The sequence below is a fragment of the Pseudorasbora parva genome, chromosome 20 (genome assembly GCF_024679245.1).
Source record: "Pseudorasbora parva isolate DD20220531a chromosome 20, ASM2467924v1, whole genome shotgun sequence".
NCBI lineage: Eukaryota > Metazoa > Chordata > Actinopteri > Cypriniformes > Gobionidae > Pseudorasbora > Pseudorasbora parva.
In genome coordinates, this window is record NC_090191.1 from 15,932,450 (window position 1) to 15,950,564 (window position 18,115).

At 45.3% G+C, this 18,115-nt stretch overlaps 25 non-coding genes across 25 annotated transcripts; 15 read left to right on the top strand and 10 right to left on the bottom strand.

Annotated features, from left to right (window-relative positions):
* Positions 1-769: 769 nt before the first annotated feature.
* On the bottom strand, positions 770-852 carry trnal-cag (transfer RNA leucine (anticodon CAG)). Its single transcript has one exon. It is a non-coding gene; the product is annotated as a tRNA-Leu (tRNA).
* A 93-nt stretch (positions 853-945) lies between these two features.
* On the top strand, positions 946-1,019 carry trnam-cau (transfer RNA methionine (anticodon CAU)). Its single transcript has one exon. It is a non-coding gene; the product is annotated as a tRNA-Met (tRNA).
* Positions 1,020-1,801: 782 nt separating this feature from the next.
* On the bottom strand, positions 1,802-1,884 carry trnal-cag (transfer RNA leucine (anticodon CAG)). The gene has a single exon. It is a non-coding gene; the product is annotated as a tRNA-Leu (tRNA).
* Positions 1,885-1,979: 95 nt separating this feature from the next.
* trnam-cau (transfer RNA methionine (anticodon CAU)) lies at positions 1,980-2,053 on the top strand. The gene has a single exon. It is a non-coding gene; the product is annotated as a tRNA-Met (tRNA).
* A 1,815-nt stretch (positions 2,054-3,868) lies between these two features.
* On the bottom strand, positions 3,869-3,951 carry trnal-cag (transfer RNA leucine (anticodon CAG)). The gene has a single exon. It is a non-coding gene; the product is annotated as a tRNA-Leu (tRNA).
* Positions 3,952-4,046: 95 nt separating this feature from the next.
* trnam-cau (transfer RNA methionine (anticodon CAU)) lies at positions 4,047-4,120 on the top strand. Its single transcript has one exon. It is a non-coding gene; the product is annotated as a tRNA-Met (tRNA).
* Positions 4,121-5,080: 960 nt separating this feature from the next.
* On the top strand, positions 5,081-5,154 carry trnam-cau (transfer RNA methionine (anticodon CAU)). The gene has a single exon. It is a non-coding gene; the product is annotated as a tRNA-Met (tRNA).
* A 782-nt stretch (positions 5,155-5,936) lies between these two features.
* On the bottom strand, positions 5,937-6,019 carry trnal-cag (transfer RNA leucine (anticodon CAG)). Its single transcript has one exon. It is a non-coding gene; the product is annotated as a tRNA-Leu (tRNA).
* Positions 6,020-6,114: 95 nt separating this feature from the next.
* Positions 6,115-6,188, top strand: trnam-cau (transfer RNA methionine (anticodon CAU)). The gene has a single exon. It is a non-coding gene; the product is annotated as a tRNA-Met (tRNA).
* Positions 6,189-6,970: 782 nt separating this feature from the next.
* Positions 6,971-7,053, bottom strand: trnal-cag (transfer RNA leucine (anticodon CAG)). Its single transcript has one exon. It is a non-coding gene; the product is annotated as a tRNA-Leu (tRNA).
* Positions 7,054-7,148: 95 nt separating this feature from the next.
* On the top strand, positions 7,149-7,222 carry trnam-cau (transfer RNA methionine (anticodon CAU)). The gene has a single exon. It is a non-coding gene; the product is annotated as a tRNA-Met (tRNA).
* A 1,816-nt stretch (positions 7,223-9,038) lies between these two features.
* Positions 9,039-9,121, bottom strand: trnal-cag (transfer RNA leucine (anticodon CAG)). Its single transcript has one exon. It is a non-coding gene; the product is annotated as a tRNA-Leu (tRNA).
* Positions 9,122-9,216: 95 nt separating this feature from the next.
* trnam-cau (transfer RNA methionine (anticodon CAU)) lies at positions 9,217-9,290 on the top strand. Its single transcript has one exon. It is a non-coding gene; the product is annotated as a tRNA-Met (tRNA).
* A 960-nt stretch (positions 9,291-10,250) lies between these two features.
* Positions 10,251-10,324, top strand: trnam-cau (transfer RNA methionine (anticodon CAU)). Its single transcript has one exon. It is a non-coding gene; the product is annotated as a tRNA-Met (tRNA).
* A 960-nt stretch (positions 10,325-11,284) lies between these two features.
* On the top strand, positions 11,285-11,358 carry trnam-cau (transfer RNA methionine (anticodon CAU)). The gene has a single exon. It is a non-coding gene; the product is annotated as a tRNA-Met (tRNA).
* Positions 11,359-12,140: 782 nt separating this feature from the next.
* trnal-cag (transfer RNA leucine (anticodon CAG)) lies at positions 12,141-12,223 on the bottom strand. The gene has a single exon. It is a non-coding gene; the product is annotated as a tRNA-Leu (tRNA).
* Positions 12,224-12,318: 95 nt separating this feature from the next.
* On the top strand, positions 12,319-12,392 carry trnam-cau (transfer RNA methionine (anticodon CAU)). Its single transcript has one exon. It is a non-coding gene; the product is annotated as a tRNA-Met (tRNA).
* A 960-nt stretch (positions 12,393-13,352) lies between these two features.
* On the top strand, positions 13,353-13,426 carry trnam-cau (transfer RNA methionine (anticodon CAU)). The gene has a single exon. It is a non-coding gene; the product is annotated as a tRNA-Met (tRNA).
* Positions 13,427-14,386: 960 nt separating this feature from the next.
* trnam-cau (transfer RNA methionine (anticodon CAU)) lies at positions 14,387-14,460 on the top strand. The gene has a single exon. It is a non-coding gene; the product is annotated as a tRNA-Met (tRNA).
* A 782-nt stretch (positions 14,461-15,242) lies between these two features.
* On the bottom strand, positions 15,243-15,325 carry trnal-cag (transfer RNA leucine (anticodon CAG)). The gene has a single exon. It is a non-coding gene; the product is annotated as a tRNA-Leu (tRNA).
* Positions 15,326-15,420: 95 nt separating this feature from the next.
* On the top strand, positions 15,421-15,494 carry trnam-cau (transfer RNA methionine (anticodon CAU)). Its single transcript has one exon. It is a non-coding gene; the product is annotated as a tRNA-Met (tRNA).
* A 782-nt stretch (positions 15,495-16,276) lies between these two features.
* trnal-cag (transfer RNA leucine (anticodon CAG)) lies at positions 16,277-16,359 on the bottom strand. Its single transcript has one exon. It is a non-coding gene; the product is annotated as a tRNA-Leu (tRNA).
* Positions 16,360-16,454: 95 nt separating this feature from the next.
* On the top strand, positions 16,455-16,528 carry trnam-cau (transfer RNA methionine (anticodon CAU)). Its single transcript has one exon. It is a non-coding gene; the product is annotated as a tRNA-Met (tRNA).
* A 782-nt stretch (positions 16,529-17,310) lies between these two features.
* trnal-cag (transfer RNA leucine (anticodon CAG)) lies at positions 17,311-17,393 on the bottom strand. Its single transcript has one exon. It is a non-coding gene; the product is annotated as a tRNA-Leu (tRNA).
* Positions 17,394-17,488: 95 nt separating this feature from the next.
* Positions 17,489-17,562, top strand: trnam-cau (transfer RNA methionine (anticodon CAU)). The gene has a single exon. It is a non-coding gene; the product is annotated as a tRNA-Met (tRNA).
* The last annotated feature ends 553 nt before the right edge of the window (positions 17,563-18,115 follow it).

The following is an 18,115-nucleotide window of genomic DNA, read 5'->3' on the forward strand; positions in this document are numbered from 1 at the left end:
TGGCACACAAGAGCGTTTAGGCAAAAGAGCGGGTTTCTTCATACCCTTTTGTGTGATTGTCCATTCCTTCATGAGCAATGCGATTGAAATCCAGTCATTTTGTAGGGCAGATGTTGAATAAATGCAGAAATAGTATTCCTCTCATATTCACCTAAAATGGGGCAGTGTCACTACAATGTTTTGTTCAGTCTGAACATAATTCTTTCATTCTCATGACGTTTCTTGTCAGTAGTGATGTAATGTTTCGCTTGACATGCCATGAATCTCATTCCATGACATTCCATCCCACAGCCCATAAACCCATGACATGTCATTCCAAGAGATTTCCAGGAATTCCTTGCCATGAAATTCTACTGCACCCCCAAAATTTCAGTCCATGACATCACAGTCAAACTCCAAGAATCCCATTGCATCCCTCCAAAGAAACCCCAAACAAAACATGAATACCCTTTCATAAACAAGTTCTCATTCCGGTAAACATCACAACATGTTATTCCATTGAATGCTATTCTATAAAACATGTCCAATTTCATGAAATGTCAGGACATGACATTCCCTGGAAACTGCATGAAAATTCCACAGAATCCCATACATGGCACAAAAGTGTTACTTTAAAGTTCATGCGATGCCGGTGGTCAGAGGTACCGTAGTGTTCCATTGGCTCTGACATGAACTGAATTGCAGTGCTTCGTCAATATTAGCGTGTTACTGGGTCAACTTGCCAGAGGGTTAAAGAGTCTACCTGGAGCCCGCAACCAAAGGTTAGGTCTGTCAGAAGTGGGATTCAAACCCACGCCTCCAGGGGAGACTGCGACCTGAACGCAGCGCCTTAGACCGCTCGGCCATCCTGACATGGCAGCGCACGGTGAGCAGCGTGTTTGGAGCTGCACCGAATGGCAGATGATCCAGAAGCTAGCTCCACCACTCACACTGGCCACAGCACATGCTTTGTTGGCGCAGTTAGGCAGCGCGTCAGTCTCATAATCTGAAGGTCGTGAGTTCGAGCCTCACACGGGGCAGAGTGGTGCTTTTTGGCACACAAGAGCGTTTAGGCAAAAGAGCGGGTTTCTTCATACCCTTTTGTGTGATTGTCCATTCCTTCATGAGCAATGCGATTGAAATCCAGTCATTTTGTAGGGCAGATGTTGAATAAATGCAGTAATAGTATTCCTCTCATATTCACCTAAAATGGGGCAGTGTCACTACAATGTTTTGTTCAGTCTGAACATAATTCTTTCATTCTCATGACGTTTCTTGTCAGTAGTGATGTAGTGTTTCGCTTGACATGCCATGAATCTCATTCCATGACATTCCATCCCACAGCCCATAAACCCATGACATGTCATTCCAAGAGATTTCCAGGAATTCCTTGCCATGAAATTCTACTGCACCCCCAAAATTTCAGTCCATGACATCACAGTCAAACTCCAAGAATCCCATTGCATCCCTCCAAAGAAACCCCAAACAAAACATGAATACCCTTTCATAAACAAGTTCTCATTCCGGTAAACATCACAACATGGTATTCCATTGAATGCTATTCTATAAAACATGTCCAATTTCATGAAATGTCAGGACATGACATTCCCTGGAAACTGCATGGAAATTCCACAGAATCCCATACATGGCACAAAAGTGTTACTTTAAAGTTCATACGATGCCGGTGGTCAGAGGTACCGTAGTGTTCCATTGGCTCTGACATGAACTGAAATGCAGTGCTTCGTCAATATTAGTGTGTTACTGGGTCAACTTGCCAGAGGGTTAAAGACTCTACCTGGAGCCCGCAACCAAAGGTTAGGTCTGTCAGAAGTGGGATTCGAACCCACGCCTCCAGGGGAGACTGCGACCTGAACGCAGCGCCTTAGACCGCTCGGCCATCCTGACATGACAGCTCACGGTGAGCAGCGTGTTTGGAGCTGCACCGAATGGCAGATGATCCAGAAGCTAGTGCTCCACCACTCACACTGGCCACAGCACATGCCTCGTTGGCGCAGTTAGGCAGCGCGTCAGTCTCATAATCTGAAGGTCGTGAGTTCGAGCCTCACACGGGGCAGAGTGGTGCTTTTTGGCACACAAGAGCATTTAGGCAAAAGAGCGGGTTTCTTCATACCCTTTTGTGTGATTGTCCATTCCTTCATGAGCAATGCGATTGAAATCCAGTCATTTTGTAGGGCAGATGTTGAATAAATGCAGAAATAGTATTCCTCTCATATTCACCTAAACTGGGGCAGTGTCACTACAATGTTTGTTCAGTCTGAACATAATTCTTTCATTCTCATGACGTTTCTTGTCAGTAGTGATGTAATGTTTCTCTTGACATGCCATGAATCTCATTCCATGACATTCCATCCCACAGCCCATAAACCCATGACATGTCATTCCAAGAGATTTCCAGGAATTCCTTGCCATGAAATTCTACTGCACCCCCAAAATTTCAGTCCATGACATCACAGTCAAACTCCAAGAATCCCATTGCATCCCTCCAAAGAAACCCCAAACAAAACATGAATACCCTTTCATAAACAAGTTCTCATTCCGGTAAACATCACAACATGGTATTCCATTGAATGCTATTCTATAAAACATGTCCAATTTCATGAAATGTCAGGACATGACATTCCCTGGACACTGCATGAAAATTCCACAGAATCCCATACATGGCACAAAAGTGTTACTTTAAAGTTCATGCGATGCCGGTGGTCAGACGTACCGTAGTGTTCCATTGGCTTTGACATGAACTGAATTGCAGTGCTTCGTCAATATTAGCGTCTTACTGGGTCAACTTGCCAGATGGTTAAAGAGTCTACCTGGAGCCCGCAACCAAAGGTCAGGTCTTTCAGAAGTGGGATTCGAACCCACGCCTCCAGGGGAGACTGCGACCTGAACGCAGCACCTTAGACCGCTCGGCCATCCTGACATGACAGCGCACGGTGAGCAGCGTGTTTGGAGCTGCACCGAATGGCAGATGATCCAGAAGCTAGTGCTCCACCACTCACACTGGCCACAGCACATGCCTCGTTGGCGCAGTTAGGCAGCGCGTCAGTCTCATTATCTGAAGGTCGTGAGTTCGAGCCTCACGCGGGGCAGAGTTGTGCTTTTTAGCACACAAGAGCGTTTAGGCAAAAGAGCGGGTTTCTTCATACCCTTTTGTGTGATTGTCCATTCCTTCATGAGCAATGCGATTGAATTCCAGTCATTTTGTAGGGCAGATGTTGAATAAATGCAGTAATAGTATTCCTCTCATATTCACCTAAAATGGGGCAGTGTCACTACAATGTTTTGTTCAGGTTGAACATAATTCTTTCATTCTCATGATGTTTCTTGTCAGTAGTGATGTAATGTTTCGCTTGACATTTCATGATTCTCATTCCATGACATTCCATCCCACAGCCCATAAACCCATGACATGTCATTCCAAGAGATTTCCAGGAATTCCTTGCAATGAAATTCTACTGCACCCCCAAAATTTCAGTCAATGACATCACAGTCAAACTCCAAGAATCTCATTGCATCCCTCCAAAGAAACCCCAAACAAAACATGAATACCCTTTCATAAACAAGTTCTCATTCCGGTAAACATCACAACATGTTATTCCATTGAATGCTATTCTATAAAACATGTCCAATTTCATGAAATGTCAGGACATGACATTCCCTGGAAACTGCATGAAAATTCCACAGAATCCCATACATGGCACAAAAGTGTTACTTTAAAGTTCATGCGATGCCGGTGGTCAGAGGTACCGTAGTGTTCCATTGGCTCTGACATGAACTGAATTGCAGTGCTTTGTCAATATTAGCGTGTTACTGGGTCAACTTGCCAGAGGGTTAAAGAGTCTACCTGGAGCCCGCAACCAAAGGTTAGGTCTGTCAGAAGTGGGATTTGAACCCACGCCTCCAGGGGAGACTGCGACCTGAACGCAGCGCCTTAGACCGCTCGGCCATCCTGACATGACAGCACACGGTGAGCAGCGTGTTTGGAGCTGCACCGAATGGCAGATGATCCAGAAGCTAGTGCTCCACCACTCACACTGGCCACAGCACATGCCTCGTTGGCGCAGTTAGGCAGCGCGTCAGTCTCATAATCTGAAGGTCGTGAGTTCGAGCCTCACACGGGGCAGGGTTGTGCTTTTTAGCACACAAGAGCGTTTAGGCAAAAGAGCGGGTTTCTTCATACCCTTTTGTGTGATTGTCCATTCCTTCATGAGCAATGCGATTGAATTCCAGTCATTTTGTAGGGCAGATGTTGAATAAATGCAGTAATAGTATTCCTCTAATATTCACCTAAAATGGGGCAGTGTCACTACAATGTTTTGTTCAGTCTGAACATAATTCTTTCATTCTCATGACGTTTCTTGTCAGTAGTGATGTAATGTTTCGCTTGACATGCCATGAATCTCATTCCATGACATTCCATCCCACAGCCCATAAACCCATGACATGTCATTCCAAGAGATTTCCAGGAATTCCTTGCCATGAAATTCTACTGCACCCCCAAAATTTCAGTCCATGACATCACAGTCAAACTCCAAGAATCCCATTGCATCCCTCCAAAGAAACCCCAAACAAAACATGAATACCCTTTCATAAACAAGTTCTCATTCCGGTAAACATCACAACATGGTATTCCATTGAATGCTATTCTATAAAACATGTCCAATTTCATGAAATGTCAGGACATGACATTCCCTGGAAACTGCATGGAAATTCCACAGAATCCCATACATGGCACAAAAGTGTTACTTTAAAGTTCATGCGATGCCGGTGGTCAGAGGTACCGTAGTGTTCCATTGGCTCTGACATGAACTGAAATGCAGTGCTTCGTCAATATTAGTGTGTTACTGGGTCAACTTGCCAGAGGGTTAAAGACTCTACCTGGAGCTCGCAACCAAAGGTTAGATCTGTCAAAAGTGGTATTCGAACCCACGCCTCCAGGGGAGACTGCAACCTGAACGCAGCGCCTTAGACCGCTCGGCCAGCCTGACATGACAGCTCACGGTGAGCAGCGTGTTTGGAGCTGCTCCGAATGGCAGATGATCCAGAAGCTAGTGCTCCACCACTCACACTGACCACAGCACATGCCTCGTTGGCGCAGTTAGGCAGCGCGTCAGTCTCATAATCTGAAGGTCGTGAGTTCGAGCCTCACACGGGGCAGAGTGGTGCTTTTTGGCACACAAGAGCGTTTAGGCAAAAGAGCGGGTTTCTTCATACCCTTTTGTGTGATTGTCCATTCCTTCATGAGCAATGCGATTGAAATCCAGTCATTTTGTAGGGCAGATGTTGAATAAATGCAGTAATAGTATTCCTCTCATATTCACCTAAAATGGGGCAGTGTCACTACAATGTTTTGTTCAGTCTGAACATAATTCTTTCATTCTCATGACGTTTCTTGTCAGTAGTGATGTAGTGTTTCGCTTGACATGCCATGAATCTCATTCCATGACATTCCATCCCACAGCCCATAAACCCATGACATGTCATTCCAAGAGATTTCCAGGAATTCCTTGCCATGAAATTCTACTGCACCCCCAAAATTTCAGTCCATGACATCACAGTCAAACTCCAAGAATCCCATTGCATCCCTCCAAAGAAACCCCAAACAAAACATGAATACCCTTTCATAAACAAGTTCTCATTCCGGTAAACATCACAACATGGTATTCCATTGAATGCTATTCTATAAAACATGTCCAATTTCATGAAATGTCAGGACATGACATTCCCTGGAAACTGCATGGAAATTCCACAGAATCCCATACATGGCACAAAAGTGTTACTTTAAAGTTCATACGATGCCGGTGGTCAGAGGTACCGTAGTGTTCCATTGGCTCTGACATGAACTGAAATGCAGTGCTTCGTCAATATTAGTGTGTTACTGGGTCAACTTGCCAGAGGGTTAAAGACTCTACCTGGAGCCCGCAACCAAAGGTTAGGTCTGTCAGAAGTGGGATTCGAACCCACGCCTCCAGGGGAGACTGCGACCTGAACGCAGCGCCTTAGACCGCTCGGCCATCCTGACATGACAGCTCACGGTGAGCAGCGTGTTTGGAGCTGCACCGAATGGCAGATGATCCAGAAGCTAGTGCTCCACCACTCACACTGGCCACAGCACATGCCTCGTTGGCGCAGTTAGGCAGCGTGTCAGTCTCATAATCTGAAGGTCGTGAGTTCGAGCCTCACACGGGGCAGAGTGGTGCTTTTTGGCACACAAGAGCGTTTAGGCAAAAGAGCGGGTTTCTTCATACCCTTTTGTGTGATTGTCCATTCCTTCATGAGCAATGCGATTGAAATCCAGTCATTTTGTAGGGCAGATGTTGAATAAATGCAGTAATAGTATTCCTCTCATATTCACCTAAAATGGGGCAGTGTCACTACAATGTTTTGTTCAGTCTGAACATAATTCTTTCATTCTCATGACGTTTCTTGTCAGTAGTGATGTAGTGTTTCGCTTGACATGCCATGAATCTCATTCCATGACATTCCATCCCACAGCCCATAAACCCATGACATGTCATTCCAAGAGATTTCCAGGAATTCCTTGCCATGAAATTCTACTGCACCCCCAAAATTTCAGTCCATGACATCACAGTCAAACTCCAAGAATCCCATTGCATCCCTCCAAAGAAACCCCAAACAAAACATGAATACCCTTTCATAAACAAGTTCTCATTCCGGTAAACATCACAACATGGTATTCCATTGAATGCTATTCTATAAAACATGTCCAATTTCATGAAATGTCAGGACATGACATTCCCTGGAAACTGCATGGAAATTCCACAGAATCCCATACATGGCACAAAAGTGTTACTTTAAAGTTCATACGATGCCGGTGGTCAGAGGTACCGTAGTGTTCCATTGGCTCTGACATGAACTGAAATGCAGTGCTTCGTCAATATTAGTGTGTTACTGGGTCAACTTGCCAGAGGGTTAAAGACTCTACCTGGAGCCCGCAACCAAAGGTTAGGTCTGTCAGAAGTGGGATTCGAACCCACGCCTCCAGGGGAGACTGCGACCTGAACGCAGCGCCTTAGACCGCTCGGCCATCCTGACATGACAGCTCACGGTGAGCAGCGTGTTTGGAGCTGCACCGAATGGCAGATGATCCAGAAGCTAGTGCTCCACCACTCACACTGGCCACAGCACATGCCTCGTTGGCGCAGTTAGGCAGCGCGTCAGTCTCATAATCTGAAGGTCGTGAGTTCGAGCCTCACACGGGGCAGAGTGGTGCTTTTTGGCACACAAGAGCATTTAGGCAAAAGAGCGGGTTTCTTCATACCCTTTTGTGTGATTGTCCATTCCTTCATGAGCAATGCGATTGAAATCCAGTCATTTTGTAGGGCAGATGTTGAATAAATGCAGAAATAGTATTCCTCTCATATTCACCTAAACTGGGGCAGTGTCACTACAATGTTTTGTTCAGTCTGAACATAATTCTTTCATTCTCATGACGTTTCTTGTCAGTAGTGATGTAATGTTTCTCTTGACATGCCATGAATCTCATTCCATGACATTCCATCCCACAGCCCATAAACCCATGACATGTCATTCCAAGAGATTTCCAGGAATTCCTTGCCATGAAATTCTACTGCACCCCCAAAATTTCAGTCCATGACATCACAGTCAAACTCCAAGAATCCCATTGCATCCCTCCAAAGAAACCCCAAACAAAACATGAATACCCTTTCATAAACAAGTTCTCATTCCGGTAAACATCACAACATGGTATTCCATTGAATGCTATTCTATAAAACATGTCCAATTTCATGAAATGTCAGGACATGACATTCCCTGGACACTGCATGAAAATTCCACAGAATCCCATACATGGCACAAAAGTGTTACTTTAAAGTTCATGCGATGCCGGTGGTCAGACGTACCGTAGTGTTCCATTGGCTTTGACATGAACTGAATTGCAGTGCTTCGTCAATATTAGCGTCTTACTGGGTCAACTTGCCAGATGGTTAAAGAGTCTACCTGGAGCCCGCAACCAAAGGTCAGGTCTTTCAGAAGTGGGATTCGAACCCACGCCTCCAGGGGAGACTGCGACCTGAACGCAGCACCTTAGACCGCTCGGCCATCCTGACATGACAGCGCACGGTGAGCAGCGTGTTTGGAGCTGCACCGAATGGCAGATGATCCAGAAGCTAGTGCTCCACCACTCACACTGGCCACAGCACATGCCTCGTTGGCGCAGTTAGGCAGCGCGTCAGTCTCATTATCTGAAGGTCGTGAGTTCGAGCCTCACGCGGGGCAGAGTTGTGCTTTTTAGCACACAAGAGCGTTTAGGCAAAAGAGCGGGTTTCTTCATACCCTTTTGTGTGATTGTCCATTCCTTCATGAGCAATGCGATTGAATTCCAGTCATTTTGTAGGGCAGATGTTGAATAAATGCAGTAATAGTATTCCTCTCATATTCACCTAAAATGGGGCAGTGTCACTACAATGTTTTGTTCAGGTTGAACATAATTCTTTCATTCTCATGATGTTTCTTGTCAGTAGTGATGTAATGTTTCGCTTGACATTTCATGATTCTCATTCCATGACATTCCATCCCACAGCCCATAAACCCATGACATGTCATTCCAAGAGATTTCCAGGAATTCCTTGCAATGAAATTCTACTGCACCCCCAAAATTTCAGTCAATGACATCACAGTCAAACTCCAAGAATCTCATTGCATCCCTCCAAAGAAACCCCAAACAAAACATGAATACCCTTTCATAAACAAGTTCTCATTCCGGTAAACATCACAACATGTTATTCCATTGAATGCTATTCTATAAAACATGTCCAATTTCATGAAATGTCAGGACATGACATTCCCTGGAAACTGCATGAAAATTCCACAGAATCCCATACATGGCACAAAAGTGTTACTTTAAAGTTCATGCGATGCCGGTGGTCAGAGGTACCGTAGTGTTCCATTGGCTCTGACATGAACTGAATTGCAGTGCTTTGTCAATATTAGCGTGTTACTGGGTCAACTTGCCAGAGGGTTAAAGAGTCTACCTGGAGCCCGCAACCAAAGGTTAGGTCTGTCAGAAGTGGGATTTGAACCCACGCCTCCAGGGGAGACTGCGACCTGAACGCAGCGCCTTAGACCGCTCGGCCATCCTGACATGACAGCACACGGTGAGCAGCGTGTTTGGAGCTGCACCGAATGGCAGATGATCCAGAAGCTAGTGCTCCACCACTCACACTGGCCACAGCACATGCCTCGTTGGCGCAGTTAGGCAGCGCGTCAGTCTCATAATCTGAAGGTCGTGAGTTCGAGCCTCACACGGGGCAGGGTTGTGCTTTTTAGCACACAAGAGCGTTTAGGCAAAAGAGCGGGTTTCTTCATACCCTTTTGTGTGATTGTCCATTCCTTCATGAGCAATGCGATTGAATTCCAGTCATTTTGTAGGGCAGATGTTGAATAAATGCAGTAATAGTATTCCTCTCATATTCACCTAAAATGGGGCAGTGTCACTACAATGTTTTGTTCAGTCTGAACATAATTCTTTCATTCTCATGACGTTTCTTGTCAGTAGTGATGTAATGTTTCGCTTGACATGCCATGAATCTCATTCCATGACATTCCATCCCACAGCCCATAAACCCATGACATGTCATTCCAAGAGATTTCCAGGAATTCCTTGCCATGAAATTCTACTGCACCCCCAAAATTTCAGTCCATGACATCACAGTCAAACTCCAAGAATCCCATTGCATCCCTCCAAAGAAACCCCAAACAAAACATGAATACCCTTTCATAAACAAGTTCTCATTCCGGTAAACATCACAACATGGTATTCCATTGAATGCTATTCTATAAAACATGTCCAATTTCATGAAATGTCAGGACATGACATTCACTGGAAACTGCATGGAAATTCCACAGAATCCCATACATGGCACAAAAGTGTTACTTTAAAGTTCATGCGATGCCGGTGGTCAGAGGTACCGTAGTGTTCCATTGGCTCTGACATGAACTGAAATGCAGTGCTTCGTCAATATTAGTGTGTTACTGGGTCAACTTGCCAGAGGGTTAAAGACTCTACCTGGAGCCCGCAACCAAAGGTTAGGTCTGTCAGAAGTGGGATTCGAACCCACTCCTCCAGGGTAGACTGCGACCTGAACGCAGCGCCTTAGACTGCTCGGCCATCCTGACATGACAGCTCATGGTGAGCAGCGTGTTTGGAACTGCACCGAATGGCAGATGATCCAGAAGCTAGTGCTCCACCACTCACACTGGCCACAGCACATGCCTCGTTGGCGCAGTTAGGCAGCGCGTCAGTCTCATAATCTGAAGGTCGTGAGTTCGAGCCTCACACGGGGCAGAGTGGTGCTTTTTGGCACACAAGAGCGTTTAGGCAAAAGAGCGGGTTTCTTCATACCCTTTTGTGTGATTGTCCATTCCTTCATGAGCAATGGGATTGAAATCCAGTCATTTTGTAGGGCAGATGTTGAATAAATGCAGAAATAGTATTCCTCTCATATTAACCTAAACTGGGGCAGTGTCACTACAATGTTTTGTTCAGTCTGAACATAATTCTTTCATTCTCATGATGCTTCTTGTCAGTAGTGATGTAATGTTTCGGTTGATATGCCATGAATCTCATTCCATGACATTCCATCCCACAGCCCATAAACCCATGACATGTCATTCCAAGAGATTTCCAGGAATTCCTTGCCATGAAATTCTACTGCACCCCCAAAATTTCAGTCCATGACATCACAGTCAAACTCCAAGAATCCCATTGCATCCCTCCAAAGAAACCCCAAACAAAACATGAATACCCTTTCATAAACAAGTTCTCATTCCGGTAAACATCGCAACATGGTATTCCATTGAATGCTATTCTATAAAACATGTCCAATTTCATGAAATGTCAGGACATGACATTCCCTGGAAACTGCATGGAAATTCCACAGAATCCCATACATGGCACAAAAGTGTTACTTTAAAGTTCATACGATGCCGGTGGTCAGAGGTACCGTAGTGTTCCATTGGCTCTGACATGAACTGAAATGCAGTGCTTCGTCAATATTAGTGTGTTACTGGGTCAACTTGCCAGAGGGTTAAAGACTCTACCTGGAGCTCGCAACCAAAGGTTAGATCTGTCAAAAGTGGGATTCGAACCCACGCCTCCAGGGGAGACTGCAACCTGAACGCAGCGCCTTAGACCGCTCGGCCAGCCTGACATGACAGCTCACGGTGAGCAGCGTGTTTGGAGCTGCTCCGAATGGCAGATGATCCAGAAGCTAGTGCTCCACCACTCACACTGACCACAGCACATGCCTCGTTGGCGCAGTTAGGCAGCGCGTCAGTCTCATAATCTGAAGGTCGTGAGTTCGAGCCTCACACGGGGCAGAGTGGTGCTTTTTGGCACACAAGAGCGTTTAGGCAAAAGAGCGGGTTTCTTCATACCCTTTTGTGTGATTGTCCATTCCTTCATGAGCAATGCGATTGAAATCCAGTCATTTTGTAGGGCAGATGTTGAATAAATGCAGTAATAGTATTCCTCTCATATTCACCTAAAATGGGGCAGTGTCACTACAATGTTTTGTTCAGTCTGAACATAATTCTTTCATTCTCATGACGTTTCTTGTCAGTAGTGATGTAGTGTTTCGCTTGACATGCCATGAATCTCATTCCATGACATTCCATCCCACAGCCCATAAACCCATGACATGTCATTCCAAGAGATTTCCAGGAATTCCTTGCCATGAAATTCTACTGCACCCCCAAAATTTCAGTCCATGACATCACAGTCAAACTCCAAGAATCCCATTGCATCCCTCCAAAGAAACCCCAAACAAAACATGAATACCCTTTCATAAACAAGTTCTCATTCCGGTAAACATCACAACATGGTATTCCATTGAATGCTATTCTATAAAACATGTCCAATTTCATGAAATGTCAGGACATGACATTCCCTGGAAACTGCATGGAAATTCCACAGAATCCCATACATGGCACAAAAGTGTTACTTTAAAGTTCATACGATGCCGGTGGTCAGAGGTACCGTAGTGTTCCATTGGCTCTGACATGAACTGAAATGCAGTGCTTCGTCAATATTAGTGTGTTACTGGGTCAACTTGCCAGAGGGTTAAAGACTCTACCTGGAGCCCGCAACCAAAGGTTAGGTCTGTCAGAAGTGGGATTCGAACCCACGCCTCCAGGGGAGACTGCGACCTGAACGCAGCGCCTTAGACCGCTCGGCCATCCTGACATGACAGCTCACGGTGAGCAGCGTGTTTGGAGCTGCACCGAATGGCAGATGATCCAGAAGCTAGTGCTCCACCACTCACACTGGCCACAGCACATGCCTCGTTGGCGCAGTTAGGCAGCGTGTCAGTCTCATAATCTGAAGGTCGTGAGTTCGAGCCTCACACGGGGCAGAGTGGTGCTTTTTGGCACACAAGAGCATTTAGGCAAAAGAGCGGGTTTCTTCATACCCTTTTGTGTGATTGTCCATTCCTTCATGAGCAATGCGATTGAAATCCAGTCATTTTGTAGGGCAGATGTTGAATAAATGCAGAAATAGTATTCCTCTCATATTAACCTAAACTGGGGCAGTGTCACTACAATGTTTTGTTCAGTCTGAACATAATTCTTTCATTCTCATGACGTTTCTTGTCAGTAGTGATGTAATGTTTCGCTTGACATGCCATGAATCTCATTCCATGACATTCCATCCCACAGCCCATAAACCCATGACATGTCATTCCAAGAGATTTCCAGGAATTCCTTGCCATGAAATTCTACTGCACCCCCAAAATTTCAGTCCATGACATCACAGTCAAACTCCAAGAATCCCATTGCATCCCTCCAAAGAAACCCCAAACAAAACATGAATACCCTTTCATAAACAAGTTCTCATTCCGGTAAACATCACAACATGGTATTCCATTGAATGCTATTCTATAAAACATGTCCAATTTCATGAAATGTCAGGACATGACATTCCCTGGAAACTGCATGGAAATTCCACAGAATCCCATACATGGCACAAAAGTGTTACTTTAAAGTTCATGCGATGCCGGTGGTCAGAGGTACCGTAGTGTTCCATTGGCTCTGACATGAACTGAAATGCAGTGCTTCGTCAATATTAGTGTGTTACTGGGTCAACTTGCCAGAGGGTTAAAGACTCTACCTGGAGCCCGCAACCAAAGGTTAGGTCTGTCAGAAGTGGGATTCGAACCCACTCCTCCAGGGTAGACTGCGACCTGAACGCAGCCCCTTAGACTGCTCGGCCATCCTGACATGACAGCTCATGGTGAGCAGCGTGTTTGGAGCTGCACCGAATGGCAGATGATCCAGAAGCTAGTGCTCCACCACTCACACTGGCCACAGCACATGCCTCGTTGGCGCAGTTAGGCAGCGCGTCAGTCTCATAATCTGAAGGTCGTGAGTTCGAGCCTCACACGGGGCAGAGTGGTGCTTTTTGGCACACAAGAGCGTTTAGGCAAAAGAGCGGGTTTCTTCATACCCTTTTGTGTGATTGTCCATTTCTTCATGAGCAATGGGATTGAAATCCAGTCATTTTGTAGGGCAGATGTTGAATAAATGCAGAAATAGTATTCCTCTCATATTAACCTAAACTGGGGCAGTGTCACTACAATGTTTTGTTCAGTCTGAACATAATTCTTTCATTCTCATGATGCTTCTTGTCAGTAGTGATGTAATGTTTCGCTTGACATGCCATGAATCTCATTCCATGACATTCCATCCCACAGCCCATAAACCCATGACATGTCATTCCAAGAGATTTCCAGGAATTCCTTGCCATGAAATTCTACTGCACCCCCAAAATTTCAGTCCATGACATCACAGTCAAACTCCAAGAATCCCATTGCATCCCTCCAAAGAAACCCCAAACAAAACATGAATACCCTTTCATAAACAAGTTCTCATTCCGGTAAACATCGCAACATGGTATTCCATTGAATGCTATTCTATAAAACATGTCCAATTTCATGAAATGTCAGGACATGACATTCCCTGGAAACTGCATGGAAATTCCACAGAATCCCATACATGGCACAAAAGTGTTACTTTAAAGTTCATACGATGCCGGTGGTCAGAGGTACCGTAGTGTTCCATTGGCTCTGACATGAACTGAAATGCAGTGCTTCGTCAATATTAGTGTGTTACTGGGTCAACTTGCCAGAGGGTTAAAGACTCTACCTGGAGCTCGCAACCAAAGGTTAGATCTGTCAAAAGTGGGATTCGAACCCACGCCTCCAGGGGAGACTGCAACCTGAACGCAGCGCCTTAGACCGCTCGGCCAGCCTGACATGACAGCTCACGGTGAGCAGCGTGTTTGGAGCTGCTCCGAATGGCAGATGATCCAGAAGCTAGTGCTCCACCACTCACACTGACCACAGCACATGCCTCGTTGGCGCAGTTAGGCAGCGCGTCAGTCTCATAATCTGAAGGTCGTGAGTTCGAGCCTCACACGGGGCAGAGTGGTGCTTTTTGGCACACAAGAGCGTTTAGGCAAAAGAGCGGGTTTCTTCATACCCTTTTGTGTGATTGTCCATTCCTTCATGAGCAATGCGATTGAAATCCAGTCATTTTGTAGGGCAGATGTTGAATAAATGCAGTAATAGTATTCCTCTCATATTCACCTAAAATGGGGCAGTGTCACTACAATGTTTTGTTCAGTCTGAACATAATTCTTTCATTCTCATGACGTTTCTTGTCAGTAGTGATGTAGTGTTTCGCTTGACATGCCATGAATCTCATTCCATGACATTCCATCCCACAGCCCATAAACCCATGACATGTCATTCCAAGAGATTTCCAGGAATTCCTTGCCATGAAATTCTACTGCACCCCCAAAATTTCAGTCCATGACATCACAGTCAAACTCCAAGAATCCCATTGCATCCCTCCAAAGAAACCCCAAACAAAACATGAATACCCTTTCATAAACAAGTTCTCATTCCGGTAAACATCACAACATGGTATTCCATTGAATGCTATTCTATAAAACATGTCCAATTTCATGAAATGTCAGGACATGACATTCCCTGGAAACTGCATGGAAATTCCACAGAATCCCATACATGGCACAAAAGTGTTACTTTAAAGTTCATACGATGCCGGTGGTCAGAGGTACCGTAGTGTTCCATTGGCTCTGACATGAACTGAAATGCAGTGCTTCGTCAATATTAGTGTGTTACTGGGTCAACTTGCCAGAGGGTTAAAGACTCTACCTGGAGCCCGCAACCAAAGGTTAGGTCTGTCAGAAGTGGGATTCGAACCCACGCCTCCAGGGGAGACTGCGACCTGAACGCAGCGCCTTAGACCGCTCGGCCATCCTGACATGACAGCTCACGGTGAGCAGCGTGTTTGGAGCTGCACCGAATGGCAGATGATCCAGAAGCTAGTGCTCCACCACTCACACTGGCCACAGCACATGCCTCGTTGGCGCAGTTAGGCAGCGTGTCAGTCTCATAATCTGAAGGTCGTGAGTTCGAGCCTCACATGGGGCAGAGTGGTGCTTTTTGGCACACAAGAGCATTTAGGCAAAAGAGCGGGTTTCTTCATACCCTTTTGTGTGATTGTCCATTCCTTCATGAGCAATGCGATTGAAATCCAGTCATTTTGTAGGGCAGATGTTGAATAAATGCAGAAATAGTATTCCTCTCATATTAACCTAAACTGGGGCAGTGTCACTACAATGTTTTGTTCAGTCTGAACATAATTCTTTCATTCTCATGACGTTTCTTGTCAGTAGTGATGTAATGTTTCGCTTGACATGCCATGAATCTCATTCCATGACATTCCATCCCACAGCCCATAAACCCATGACATGTCATTCCAAGAGATTTCCAGGAATTCCTTGCCATGAAATTCTACTGCACCCCCAAAATTTCAGTCCATGACATCACAGTCAAACTCCAAGAATCCCATTGCATCCCTCCAAAGAAACCCCAAACAAAACATGAATACCCTTTCATAAACAAGTTCTCATTCCGGTAAACATCACAACATGTTATTCCATTGAATGCTATTCTATAAAACATGTCCAATTTCATGAAATGTCAGGACATGACATTCCCTGGAAACTGCATGAAAATTCCACAGAATCCCATACATGGCACAAAAGTGTTACTTTAAAGTTCATGCGATGCCGGTGGTCAGAGGTACCGTAGTGTTCCATTGGCTCTGACATGAACTGAATTGCAGTGCTTCGTCAATATTAGCGTGTTACTGGGTCAACTTGCCAGAGGGTTAAAGAGTCTACCTGGAGCCCGCAACCAAAGGTTAGGTCTGTCAGAAGTGGGATTCGAACCCACGCCTCCAGGGGAGACTGCGACCTGAACGCAGCGCCTTAGACCGCTCGGCCATCCTGACATGACAGTGCACGGTGAGCAGCGTGTTTGGAGCTGCACCGAATGGCAGATGATCCAGAAGCTAGTGCTCCACCACTCACACTGGCCACAGCACATGCCTCGTTGGCGCAGTTAGGCAGCGCGTCAGTCTCATAATCTGAAGGTCGTGAGTTCGAGCCTCACACGGGGCAGGGTTGTGCTTTTTAGCACACAAGAGCGTTTAGGCAAAAGAGCGGGTTTCTTCATACCCTTTTGTGTGATTGTCCATTCCTTCATGAGCAATGCGATTGAATTCCAGTCATTTTGTAGGGCAGATGTTGAATAAATGCAGTAATAGTATTCCTCTCATATTCACCTAAAATGGGGCAGTGTCACTACAATGTTTTGTTCAGTCTGAACATAATTCTTTCATTCTCAAGACGTTTCTTGTCAGTAGTGATGTAATGTTTCGCTTGACATGCCATGAATCTCATTCCATGACATTCCATCCCACAGCCCATAAACCCATGACATGTCATTCCAAGAGATTTCCAGGAATTCCTTGCAATGAAATTCTACTGCACCCCCAAAATTTCAGTCCATGACATCACAGTCAAACTCCAAGAATCCCATTGCATCCCTCCAAAGAAACCCCAAACAAAACATGAATACCCTTTCATAAACAAGTTCTCATTCCGGTAAACATCACAACATGGTATTCCATTGAATGCTATTCTATAAAACATGTCCAATTTCATGAAATGTCAGGACATGACATTCCCTGGAAACTGCATGAAAATTCCACAGAATCCCATACATGGCACAAAAGTGTTACTTTAAAGTTCATGCGATGCCGGTGGTCAGAGGTACCGTAGTGTTCCATTGGCTCTGACATGAACTGAATTGCAGTGCTTCGTCAATATTAGCGTGTTACTGGGTCAACTTGCCAGAGGGTTAAAGAGTCTACCTGGAGCCCGCAACCAAAGGTTAGGTCTGTCAGAAGTGGGATTCGAACCCACGCCTCCAGGGGAGACTGCGACCTGAACGCAGCGCCTTAGACCGCTCGGCCATCCTGACATGACAGTGCACGGTGAGCAGCGTGTTTGGAGCTGCACCGAATGGCAGATGATCCAGAAGCTAGTGCTCCACCACTCACACTGGCCACAGCACATGCCTCGTTGGCGCAGTTAGGCAGCGCGTCAGTCTCATAATCTGAAGGTCGTGAGTTCGAGCCTCACACGGGGCAGGGTTGTGCTTTTTAGCACACAAGAGCGTTTAGGCAAAAGAGCGGGTTTCTTCATACCCTTTTGTGTGATTGTCCATTCCTTCATGAGCAATGCGATTGAATTCCAGTCATTTTGTAGGGCAGATGTTGAATAAATGCAGTAATAGTATTCCTCTCATATTCACCTAAAATGGGGCAGTGTCACTACAATGTTTTGTTCAGTCTGAACATAATTCTTTCATTCTCAAGACGTTTCTTGTCAGTAGTGATGTAATGTTTCGCTTGACATGCCATGAATCTCATTCCATGACATTCCATCCCACAGCCCATAAACCCATGACATGTCATTCCAAGAGATTTCCAGGAATTCCTTGCAATGAAATTCTACTGCACCCCCAAAATTTCAGTCCATGACATCACAGTCAAACTCCAAGAATCCCATTGCATCCCTCCAAAGAAACCCCAAACAAAACATGAATACCCTTTCATAAACAAGTTCTCATTCCGGTAAACATCACAACATGGTATTCCATTGAATGCTATTCTATAAAACATGTCCAATTTCATGAAATGT